Source organism: Miniopterus natalensis, chromosome X, assembly GCF_054644295.1.
Source record: "Miniopterus natalensis isolate mMinNat1 chromosome X, mMinNat1.hap1, whole genome shotgun sequence".
Classification (NCBI taxonomy): Eukaryota; Metazoa; Chordata; class Mammalia; order Chiroptera; family Miniopteridae; genus Miniopterus; species Miniopterus natalensis.
This window is the reverse complement of record NC_142103.1, coordinates 9,512,116-9,523,381: the sequence shown is the minus strand read 5'-3', so window position 1 is coordinate 9,523,381 and position 11,266 is coordinate 9,512,116.

Below are 11,266 nucleotides of genomic sequence, written 5' to 3'. Positions count from 1 at the left end.
AATGTGTAATCCTTTATACACCCAGAGACCAGAGAAAGAGCCACAGTGTATATGTGTGGACACATTGACCCACTATGAGATGGGGATGGGGCCAAACTCCCTTTCTTATGTGGATTCTGAGACCCTCCATACTAATTAGAGGAACATGATGATGTTTTAGGTCTTCTGTGATAAATGTCAGCTCAAACATTATAGATCAGTGATTTTCAACTGGTGTGCCGCAAAAAATTTTAAAACTTGCAATATCTGACTATTTTGTCAGAGACACTGACCTCTTTTCCCTTAGATTGTCAAATAAAAAATGACAGCAGCCAACACAAAAATAGCCATCTGGTGTGAATGCCCTGTCTTGAACTGTATATATATATATGTGTGTGTGTGTGTGTGTGTGTGTGTGTGTGTGTGTGTGTGTGTGTCATGTAATAGAATTGCATCGTATTGGTCACATTGCATAATAAGGTTGCATCTGATTGGTTAATTCTTGGTACCAGAAATCCCTCTATACAAGTACAGGCACTTGATTTTTTAAAAAGTCACTTTGGAGCAAAAGGGGTAGGTAATTACTATTTTTTCTGTAAATCAATCAAAATCATACCTATTTTTTTGTCTGATTAGCAAAAAATATATTTTTTGGTGTGCTGCAGAATTTTTGTGATTACTTTATGTGTGCCATGAGATGACAAAGGTTGAAAATCACTGCTATAGATAACAGTTCAAAAGTCTAACTATTCCCTTTTGCTCAGTGTACAACTATCTTGGAAAATAGCTGAAGGCCTCTCTGGGGAAATATCAGAGGAAGATTCACTGTTTACATGTGAGGTGGCCCAGGATCGTATTGAATCAATAGGTCGGTGAAATGACATAAATCTGGAAACAGTATGAGGGAGTGACATTTTCCATTGTGGCATCTGACATAAACCTACTAATTACTAGCTTTCCATTTAAAAAATATATAATCAAATTTAACAGCATCCTAGTTAGCACCCCATTTAGAAACACCATGTTCTATTTTAACTGCTATAGATTTCTGTGCATCAAAGCATTACTATTACCATTCCATCCTTGCTACCTATTATATTAATAATGCTTGGTGGTTAGGAATTTTCATCTGGCTTCTATAATTTCAGAATCTCATCATTCATATTGATATTATAGAGCCCATTTCCATGGTATAATCTCACACTATTGACTGCAGCTTACAGATAACAAACTTCATGGATCTCAAAGATGCTAGTGTCTCCATCACTAATGCATCCCTTATTAAAGGAGTGGCCTCTGGTCCTCTTAGGATACAAAATCAGTTGGTGGGTTTTTGAGTCTTATATTGTAAGTAATTTCACCCCCTCTGAGCATTCCAAGAAAGTTTAGGTATCTCTACCTTGGTCACTGTAGGCCATCAGCATAACAAACTTTCAAAGAGGCATTCATGTAAATATTATTACCAGCTCTAGGTAGCCTTGTCAGAACATTAAATTCAAGTTCACAAATAAAGTACATGAAAGGAATGCGGCAACTGCATGCCACTCTTGATCTGTGATTTTCTTTTCCTATAAAGGACATCATTTGAGCAATTGGTAGACTTTGAAAAAGGTTAATATATTAGCTGAAATATTGCATTAATGTTAATTTCTTAATTTTGATAACTGTAATAAAGTTTTATGAGAATATTCTTGATTTTAGGAAATATACATTGAAGTATTTAAGGTTAAAGGGCAAAATATCTCTAACTTACTCTCAAATAGTTCAGAAAAATTAATATATCCATGTGTAAGGGGAAGAGGAAAGAGAAAGGTGAAGGATTCTCTTTTGTGCAAGAGAATCCCTGGACGAAATATCTGGGCCTGAGTGCATGTTTATTATGGTAGCTGTTTGTGGTCGAAACAGATGCAGGCAGAGATTGTTCACACAATATAAAGCAATTTGCATGAACATATTTTAAAACTGAATACCATGTCGCCAACACTGAGTGTTGCCTGGCCCTATATTGAGTCCTAGTATGAGTGGCTTTTTGAGAAGCCTGTGTTACAGGAGCTGTATGTAGGTTAATATCACTTGCCAAAATTCATCAGCTGGTTTAAATCATCAGCAGTGGCACTGATCATCTGTCAACAGAGCTCTTCTATCTGCCTCATCTCTAGTCTAGTCCATTCACAGAGAGTGGTAAGAATGTTCAGTTCCTCCCCTGCCCTCTGTGATGGTCCATAGAACTCAGGGTATGCCCACAGGCTGCCAGTACAATTAGATCTTGATGTTCCAAGAAAATAATCATTATCTATCCCTGCCAGGTGTGCCATCTTTCTTGGGGAATTTAGTGTGCTCTTTGGAGGAATGAGTGTGCTCTGGGCATTCCCATTTGTTTGTTCCTTATTACATCATATTGTGTCTGAATGATAGTTTAGGTGCAGAAATATGTCCATGTAAATAACTTTTCCAAATTTTGCAAACACACAGTGGTGAAATGTGATGCAATTATGGTCAATGATATTAAGCAGAATCTTTTTGGTGGAGTATTTGGTAAGATATCTAAGAGGGAGGGGGCAGAGATTTAAGTGTCATGTGCCCACATTTTACCCTGATACTTCCTTTTGTATGAAACATGGTCATAATGCTAGAGGCAATGCAAACATCTTATAACTATGGGGCAAAAGCACATGATAGGAATGTGTAAAAAGAAGGGACGATTTTGCTTGGTGGCTGATATTATTGTGCAGCTCACAAGCATCCCTTCACTTTATGTCATATGAGAAGAATAAAACCCTAATTTGTATAATAAAACCTTTTTTCATATCTTTGTGCTTTACAATACAGCCTATTGTACTTCCTAATAGTTCAAGTGTTATAGATTGAATGTGATTGAGGGACATAGCCCTCTCTTAATGTATAGAGGTGGGGTTTTTTTTGTTTTTGTTTTTTTAAAAATATATCTTTATTGATTTCAGAGAGAGGAAGGGAGAGGGAAAGAGAGATAGAAACATCAATGATGAGTCTTTGATCAGCTGCCTCCTGCACACCCCCTACTGGGGATTGAGCTGCAACCCAGGCATGTGCTCTGACCAGGAATTGAACCATGATCTGGATCCTAGGTTGATGCTCAGTCTCTGAGCCACACCGGCCAGGCCAGAGACGAAGTTTTGTTACTATATTTTTTTCATTCTCTTTACTGCTTCTAGTTGAATATGAGGACAATTAATTATATTAGTGCACCTTTATTTGGAAGGTTACAACATAATATTGACTAGAAAAATGTAGCTTAATAACTCTAAGAAAAGTATCATTCCATTCTGTAAAGCAAACAAACCAAAAACCATACAAAGTAAATCAGGTATCTAAAGTCTATCCTAAGTATATATGTTTCTTGGGGTCATGGATTAGAAGTTTAATACATTTGTGTTTAAACTTCATGAATTTATGGCTTATTTTTGTTTTTCTTACTGCTCTATCTCTAGCTCCTTCACCAGTACAGGCAGAGAGCAGGTTCTCAATAAACATTTGTTGGAAGAATAAATGAAATAAAGTAAAATAAAAAATAAAATAAAATGATCTGTTTCACAAGTGAAGGAGCTCCCTGTCATCAGAAGTACCAAAGGACCTGCTGGATTACCTCTAGGCATGGACACTGTAGAGGAGATTGCTCTGTAAGGTTAGAAGAAATTACTGCAAAGGTCACTTCCAACTCTTTTATGTTTAATTCTATGATGGGCCTGTGATTCAGCTCAGAATAAATGACAAACACCACTCAGCAAACTAATTAAAGCATATTATTGTAAGACACAAGGCCAGCGAATGAGAGAGATTAGATTCAGATTTGATGGACAACCAATCAATGGGATAGACACACCTATGCAAAGGAGATGAATGGTGAACACACTATTGATGAATTCCTAGCAGTGTTCAGTCCAATGAACTAGATAGTTTGTCTTTGGGGAAGGAGAATTTAGAGAGTGCTTCCTTACCTAATACTGTTTGTCCTTGGATTTGCTTTTATTTATTTATTTTTTATTTTATTTTATTGTTTTAAATTTTATTTTTGTTTAAAATATTACAGATGTCCCTTTTTCTCCCCAATGACCCATTCCACCCTGTCCCTTCCCCCTCCCCAGTCCCTCTCCCCACCATGGTTTGTGTCCTTGGGTTGTGCATATATGCATATAAATTCTTTGGTTACTCTCTCCCCCTCCACCCACCCGCCCTCCTCCATCCCTCTAACATTCGTCAGTCTCATCTAAATAGAAAACAAATGAATAGCCAATCACACAATTCTCCTGAAGCTAGAAACACTATGTACTCAAATTATTTTCCTTTCTTTGACATACCCTGTGTGCATCTTAGGTCTTCATCTGCAGGATTGAACCTATATTCTCAAGTAAATTGGTATGAGTTGTTGTCTTTGTTTAGCAAAGTAGGGTTTATTTTCCACTATATTCCTTTCTAAACCTGTTAGTCAAATGATTTTATTTTATTTTTTTAAATATGTAAAAAAGTTGACATCAACATGCAAAAACTGAAATTTGACCCTTATCTCAATCCAGATATAAAAACTAACTTAAAATGGATCACAGGCTTAAATGTAAAAGTTAGAACTATAAAACTCTTAGAAGAAAACACAGCAGCAAACCTTCAAGACTATGGTTTTAGCAATTTTTTTAATATGATACCAAAAGCACAAGCAACAAAAGCAAAAGCAAAGTAAACATTAACAAATAAAAGATTTTGTGCATCAAAGAACACTATCAAGGAGTGAAAGACAACCCATGAAAAGGGAGAAAATATTTTCAGATCATATACATGATAAAGGTTCACTATCAGAGTACACAAAGGACCCTTGAAACTCAACAAAATGACAAACAACCCAATTTAAAAATAAACAACAGACAAGTAAATAATTCTCCAAATAAGGTACACAAATTGCCAACAAGCACATAAAAAATGCTCAGTGTCATTAGGGAAAAGCAAATCAAAACCGTTATGAGAAATCACTTCACACACAATAGGCTGGCTATTTATATGCTAAAAATAATTGAAACCTTGTTTTCAAATAAAAACTTATATATAAATGTTTACAGAAGCAGTATTAATAATAGTCAAAAGGTAAAAACAATCCAAATTTCCTTCAATGAATAAATAAACAACTGTGGTATATCTATATAATGGAATATAATTCAGCCATAAAAGGGAGAAGGAAATACTGATATATGCTGCTATATGGATGGACCTTGAAAACACTGTGCTAAGTGAATGAAGCCTGACAGAAAAGACAACATAGTGTATAATTCCATTTATATGAAATATCCAGAATTTGTAGATCCATAGAAATATAAGCAGATTAATGGTTGCCAGGGCTAATGAGAGGGCAAAGGAGAGTGACTGCTTATTGGGTTGCCATTTGGGGTACTGGTAAAGGTATGGAACAAGGTAATGGTAATGGCTACATAACATTGTGATGTACTTAATGCCACTGAATTATACACTTTAAAATGTTTTAAATGGTAAATTTTATGTTACATGTATTTTACCCAAGTAAAAATGTTAAAAATTATTTCTGCAGAAGACATTGATAAAAAATTAAAAAGATGAACTACATACCATAAAAAATGTTTGAAAATCACATATCCAAAAAAATTATATTCTGTATCCAGAATATATAAAGAACTCTCAAGACTTAATAGTTTGAATTCAAAGAATCGGATTGAAAAAATGACAAAGGATTTGAGCAAACACTTCACCAAAGAGGATACAAGGATGGCAAATAAGTACATGAAAATATGTCTAACATTATTAACCATAATAAAAATGAAAATTAAAACAACAATGAGAACCACTACAAATCCATTAGAATGGCTCAAATAAAAAGATTTTTGTAAATGTTATTTTTCAAAGTTTACATTCAATATTATATTGTATTAGCTTCAGGTGTAGAGCATAGTAGTTATACAGTCATACAGTAACAAAGCGTTCTCCCTAATATTTCCAGTACCGCCAGCACCATACACATTTATTACAATATTATTGATTGTGTTCCCTATGCTGTACTTTACATGGTTGTGACTAGTTTGTAACTACCAATCTGTACCTTTTAATCCACTCACCTTTTTTATTCAGCCCTCCAAATCTTCTCCCCTCTCACTTTAGTAAAGGCTATATATGACAAACCCATAGTTAACATCATATTCAGTGAGGAAAGACTAATATAATTTTCTTTTAAACCAAGAACAGGACTATTATGTCCAGTTTCACCATTATTATTCAACATAGTATTGGGAGTCCTATCCACAGCAATCAGACAAGAAGAAATAAAAGGTATCCAAATTGAAAAGGAAGAAGTAAATCTGTCATTATTTGTACATGACACAGTATGGCATATAGAGAACCCTAAAGATTCCACCAAAAATTTACTACAACTGATCAATGAATTCAGTAAAGTATCAGGAAACAAAATAAATATTCAAAAATCAGTTTTAATACAACAATAATGAATTATCAGAAAGGGAAACTAAGGAAACAATCCCATTTACAATGGCATAAAAAATACCTAGGAATAAAGTTAACCAAGGAGGTAAAAGATCCATACTTGAAAAATGATACAAATAAATACAAGCACGTACCATGTTCATGGATAGGAAAAATTAACAGACTGACGAATCTCAGAGGGAAGGCGGGGGTGGGTTGGTGGGTGGGAAGAGATTAACCAAAGAACTTATATGTATATATGCATAACCTATGGACACAGACGATAGTGGGGTGAGGGCTTGGGGGAGAGGAGTTGGGGGGAGAGGGTCAATGGGGGAAAGGGGGACATCTGTAATACTTTCAACAATAAAGATGAATTTAAAAAAATTATACCACCCAATAGTCAGTAATTGAGCAGGCAATATATGCTTTGTAGTTACAGCAAGAGTGCCAAAGCAGATACCTTGGGGAATTACTGAAATCCATAGAAACAAGCCCTTGGTTTTGATGGCATTCCTAATCTACTCTAAGCAACAAGAATGCATATTTCATGGATAATGGGACTATGTAAATGTATTTGCTGACACTCACAGTATATTTCCTAGTTGGATAGGTCCAGAAATAGAAATTCTTGAAATGGATTGAAGGGAGACACTGACTTCTCACCTTTAGTCAATAAAGTGAACACTTATCTCCCCAATTTATGAAACACCAGCAACTGAGAGGGCAAATCCTAAGCTTACAGTTTAGATCAGCTAAAAGTGAGATATACTGTACTGCAGAAATCCTGCTAATGTTTCTAGGTTCATTGCCAGATGCTCCCATAAGACAATCTCCTTGTGACTTGGAGTGTGCAATACTTTTTGCACTTTCAGCAGTGAATGGAAGCAGCTTTACTCTAAATCTCCAGACACTGCACTTGGAGGTGGCATTGTTATTCTCATATTTAACACTCCATTGACACTTTAATTTATGGCTGCACTAGAAGGAAGAAAGAAGGAAGGGAAATGAGAAGGAAACTAATAATGGCTAAGTTCTAAGTTTGTGCAAGGTATTTTCTTTTATGCTTTCTCATTTAATGAAGTAGGTCTTTTATTCAATTTACAGATAAGAAAACTGAGGCTGCTAATTGATTTGCTCAGGATCACTTGGCAACTAAGTAGCAGAGACATGAATGAAATCTGCATTTATCTATTTCTAAGCTTGTATGTTCTCAGTATTGTCTCTCTGAAGGAGCCTGAGAACTCAACAGGTCCAATTCCCTTAATTCAAAAATGTAGAAATTTAGGCCCAGATCATGAATCACCTTGCCCAAGGTCACAGGTTTAACTAACTTTCCTGTGGGTAGATATACCCTAAGAAAGCAGAGTGAGGACCTTGGCAATCCCTGCAAGGCCCTATGCAGTAGAAAAATTTGCTGCCCCCTTCAGAGGGTGCACTTCACCCTGCTTGGCCATTGGGGCAGAGTGGAAACAACAGCAGTATCTGGACGCCCTTTCAAAAGAGTTCTTCACAGTATCATGATGGACACTTTCCATGTGTGACTCACAAGCTAGTATTAATTTACCATTTTCTGAGGAGAAAAAGAAACTGTGTGGCTGAAAACAAATTTGAACTAAAGAGTCCTATTTAAACTGAATTTTAAGCTGTGGACAGCTCTGAAAGTCCAGGGCAATGAAGCTCTAAGCTGGCCTTCACTCCCAGCCTGGGAGAGACAAGAATGAAAATGGAGGAATACCTCTTCTCATTTCTCACCCCACTGCAAGTCAAGTTGCTTCTTGCATAGACTTGGCATGGGCCTTTCTAGACTATTCCTTGGGAATTGTGGGACTCTCTAGAAATGAATCTAGGCAAAGATTTTATGAATTTACACAATGGAGTTTTTAGGCTTCTAGTGAGGACCAGCCTGGGTCCCAGTGCTGATCAGTATCTGTGACTCTTACAGAAATTCTGAGATTGCCCCACTGGTGTGGATCAGTGGTTGGGCATTGACCTATGATCCAGGAGATCAAAGTTTGATTCCAGTCAGGGCACATGCCCAGGTTGCAGGCTCAATCCCCAGCAGGGGCATGCAGGAGGCAGCTGATCAGTGTGATTCTTTCACCACTGATGTTTCTCTCTCTCTCTCTGTCTCTGAAATCAATAAAAATACATTTAAAAAAAGAAAAGAAATTCTGAGATTAATAGTTATTTAGGGGTCAAGCAGATACTATGTTATTTAATAAGAAGTGGAAATATGGACTTCATAGTCAGTCAGTAACTTACAATACATTTATTAAATGTCCACTCAGTGCCACGATCTGTGCTAGTTAATTAGGTTATATGACCATGAATATCACAGGCATGTCTCTATCCTCATGGAACTTCCCGTGTATCATGTTCATTACCAGTCAGACAACAGAGAAGCCCCATGCTTGGGAAGATGATGGAGGTAAGATGACTGAACTCAATGGAGACCATGCCAGAGAGAAAACATGCTCTACAGAAAAACTGAAGTCAAATAATAACATCAAAATCTTTTTTTTTTTTTTAAATATATCTTTATTGATTTCAGAGAGAGGGAGAGAGAGAGATAGAAACATCAATAATGAGAGAGTCATTGATCAGCTGCCTCCTGCATGCCCCCGACTGGGGATCGAGCCCACAACCCAGGCATGTGCCCTAACCTGGAACTGAACTGTGATCTCCTGGATCCTAGGTTGACCCTCAGCCGCTGAGCCACGCCCAGCCTAGCACAACATCAAACTCTTGATTCAAGCTGAAATGACTGGGGGCTGCAATGAGCTAGGGGTAGTTCAGAAAAGCTTTAGAAGAGAAAGCAGCTTCTGGAGCAACCCTGGCAGGTGACACTTGTTAAGAGATTCCAGTGGAAGCCTTAGAAGGACAGAGTCATGGTGTTGAGTTTTAGCTACCTACCTAATGTATAGTGTTAGACGAAAATCCAAGGATTATGGCTGGAGCTGGCCTAAAGAAAAAGAATGGAGAATTCTCCAAATTAAGAGTAAGAACAGCCTAACAGCATGGATGGGAGGGCTAGAGCTAGGTGACTAGAACAGAAAATCTATGGTCTGAGCCTAATCAGTGTGACCTGAGCTAAACTGAGGAAAGTCAGGAGACACACTGGAAATTTTTTTTTAGTTTATCTTTATTGTTGAAAGTATTACAAATGTTCCCTCTCCCCTCATTGATCCCCTCCATTCTGTACCCCTCCCCCAGGACTTCACCCCACTATTGTCTGTGTCCATGGGTTATGCATATATGCATATAAATTCTTATGTTAAACTTTCCCAAGCCACCCACCCACCTACCCCTGCATTCCCTCTGAGATTGGTCAGTCTGTTCCATGCTTCCATGTCTCTGGATCTATTTTGTTCATTGGTTTATTTTGTTCATTAGATTCTACATATGAGTTAGATCATGTGATACTTGTCTTTCTCTTACTGGCATATTTTGCTTAGCATAATACTCTCCAGGTCCCACCATGCTGGCTCAAAGGGTAAGGGATCCTTCTTTTTTACAGCTGCATAGTATTCCATGGTGTAAACATCAGAGAAGATGCTTGATATTTCAATCTTCTTGAACTTGTAGAGACTTGTTTTGTGTCCTAACATGTTGTCTATCTTTGAGAATGTCCCAAGTGCACTTGAGGAGAATGTATATTCTTCAGCTTTGGAGTGGAATGTTCTGTAAATGTCAATTAAATCCTTCTGATCTAGGACATTGGTAACTTTTTAAAATAGATTTCCTCTGTTATTCCATCCCTCTGGCTCAAAGTAGCAAAAGCAATTGCCCTCTCTATAGCCTCGTGATGCAGACAGGCTAGTACCGGAAAGAAAAAAGGAGGCCAAAATCCAAAGCCATGTGGTCTTTTGTGGAGGAACCTCTGTTACCTTGGATGGTGATAAGAGAACATTAACTGCAGGGTGCCCTAGGTGTAGGCAGTCCCAGGTCAAAAGGGTCAGACAGACAGGCCTCCGCTGTCAGAACGTCCCAATACTTCTGATGCTGGGAATTGATTGCATTGTTTCACTTGTTCAAAGACTGATTTGGAACCATAGACTATATCACAAGTGAAGGGGTCATTCTAAACCTTCTAGAGCAGTCATTCTTAACCTAATGCTTCTTTTTAATAATAAAAAATTAACTCTTCTTATTATTCTGAAATGAAAAACATAGATAATTCAATATCTTATGATATAAAGGAGGGGGAGAAAGGAAAGTGCTTTATTATAAAACAATGTTTATTTCTATATGTAAAGGATTGGGAGAAGACAAACATGCTCCAACAAATGTCCAAAACTTCTTCTAGAGGGCGGTACTAGGCCCTTTTGAGGATCACTGTTCTGCACTGACCTCAGTTCTCACATGAGCAACCTGGATCCCAGAGAAAGGAAGGATCAAATCATGCTGCCTTTCTTTTGCTGAGTCATTGCAGCCTTTCAGTGGGGTTTACTTAGAGTTTCTAATCAAAAATGTTCTAGAACTCCAAGCCTAGCACAAGAAAACTCATGCTGTCTTTGGCAACTCTTGTTATATAGCCCAGGGATTAAATGCATGAGGTTTGGGGTTAAAAATCTTTCAACTTTGGCTGCCACTCAGCAATTATGTGACCCTGTGCAAGATACTTACCTCTCTGACTCTGTTTTGTCATATGTAAATTGGAAATAAATTAGAACCTACTCCATAGAATTAGTCAAATATATGAAAAAGGCTTGATACATAGTAAGCTTCAATAAGTGACAGTTATTACAATTAATATTTGTAGCAGCACTATCTGCTTCCAGTACTGTTAATGCAATTGTCACCACTCCATTGCTGC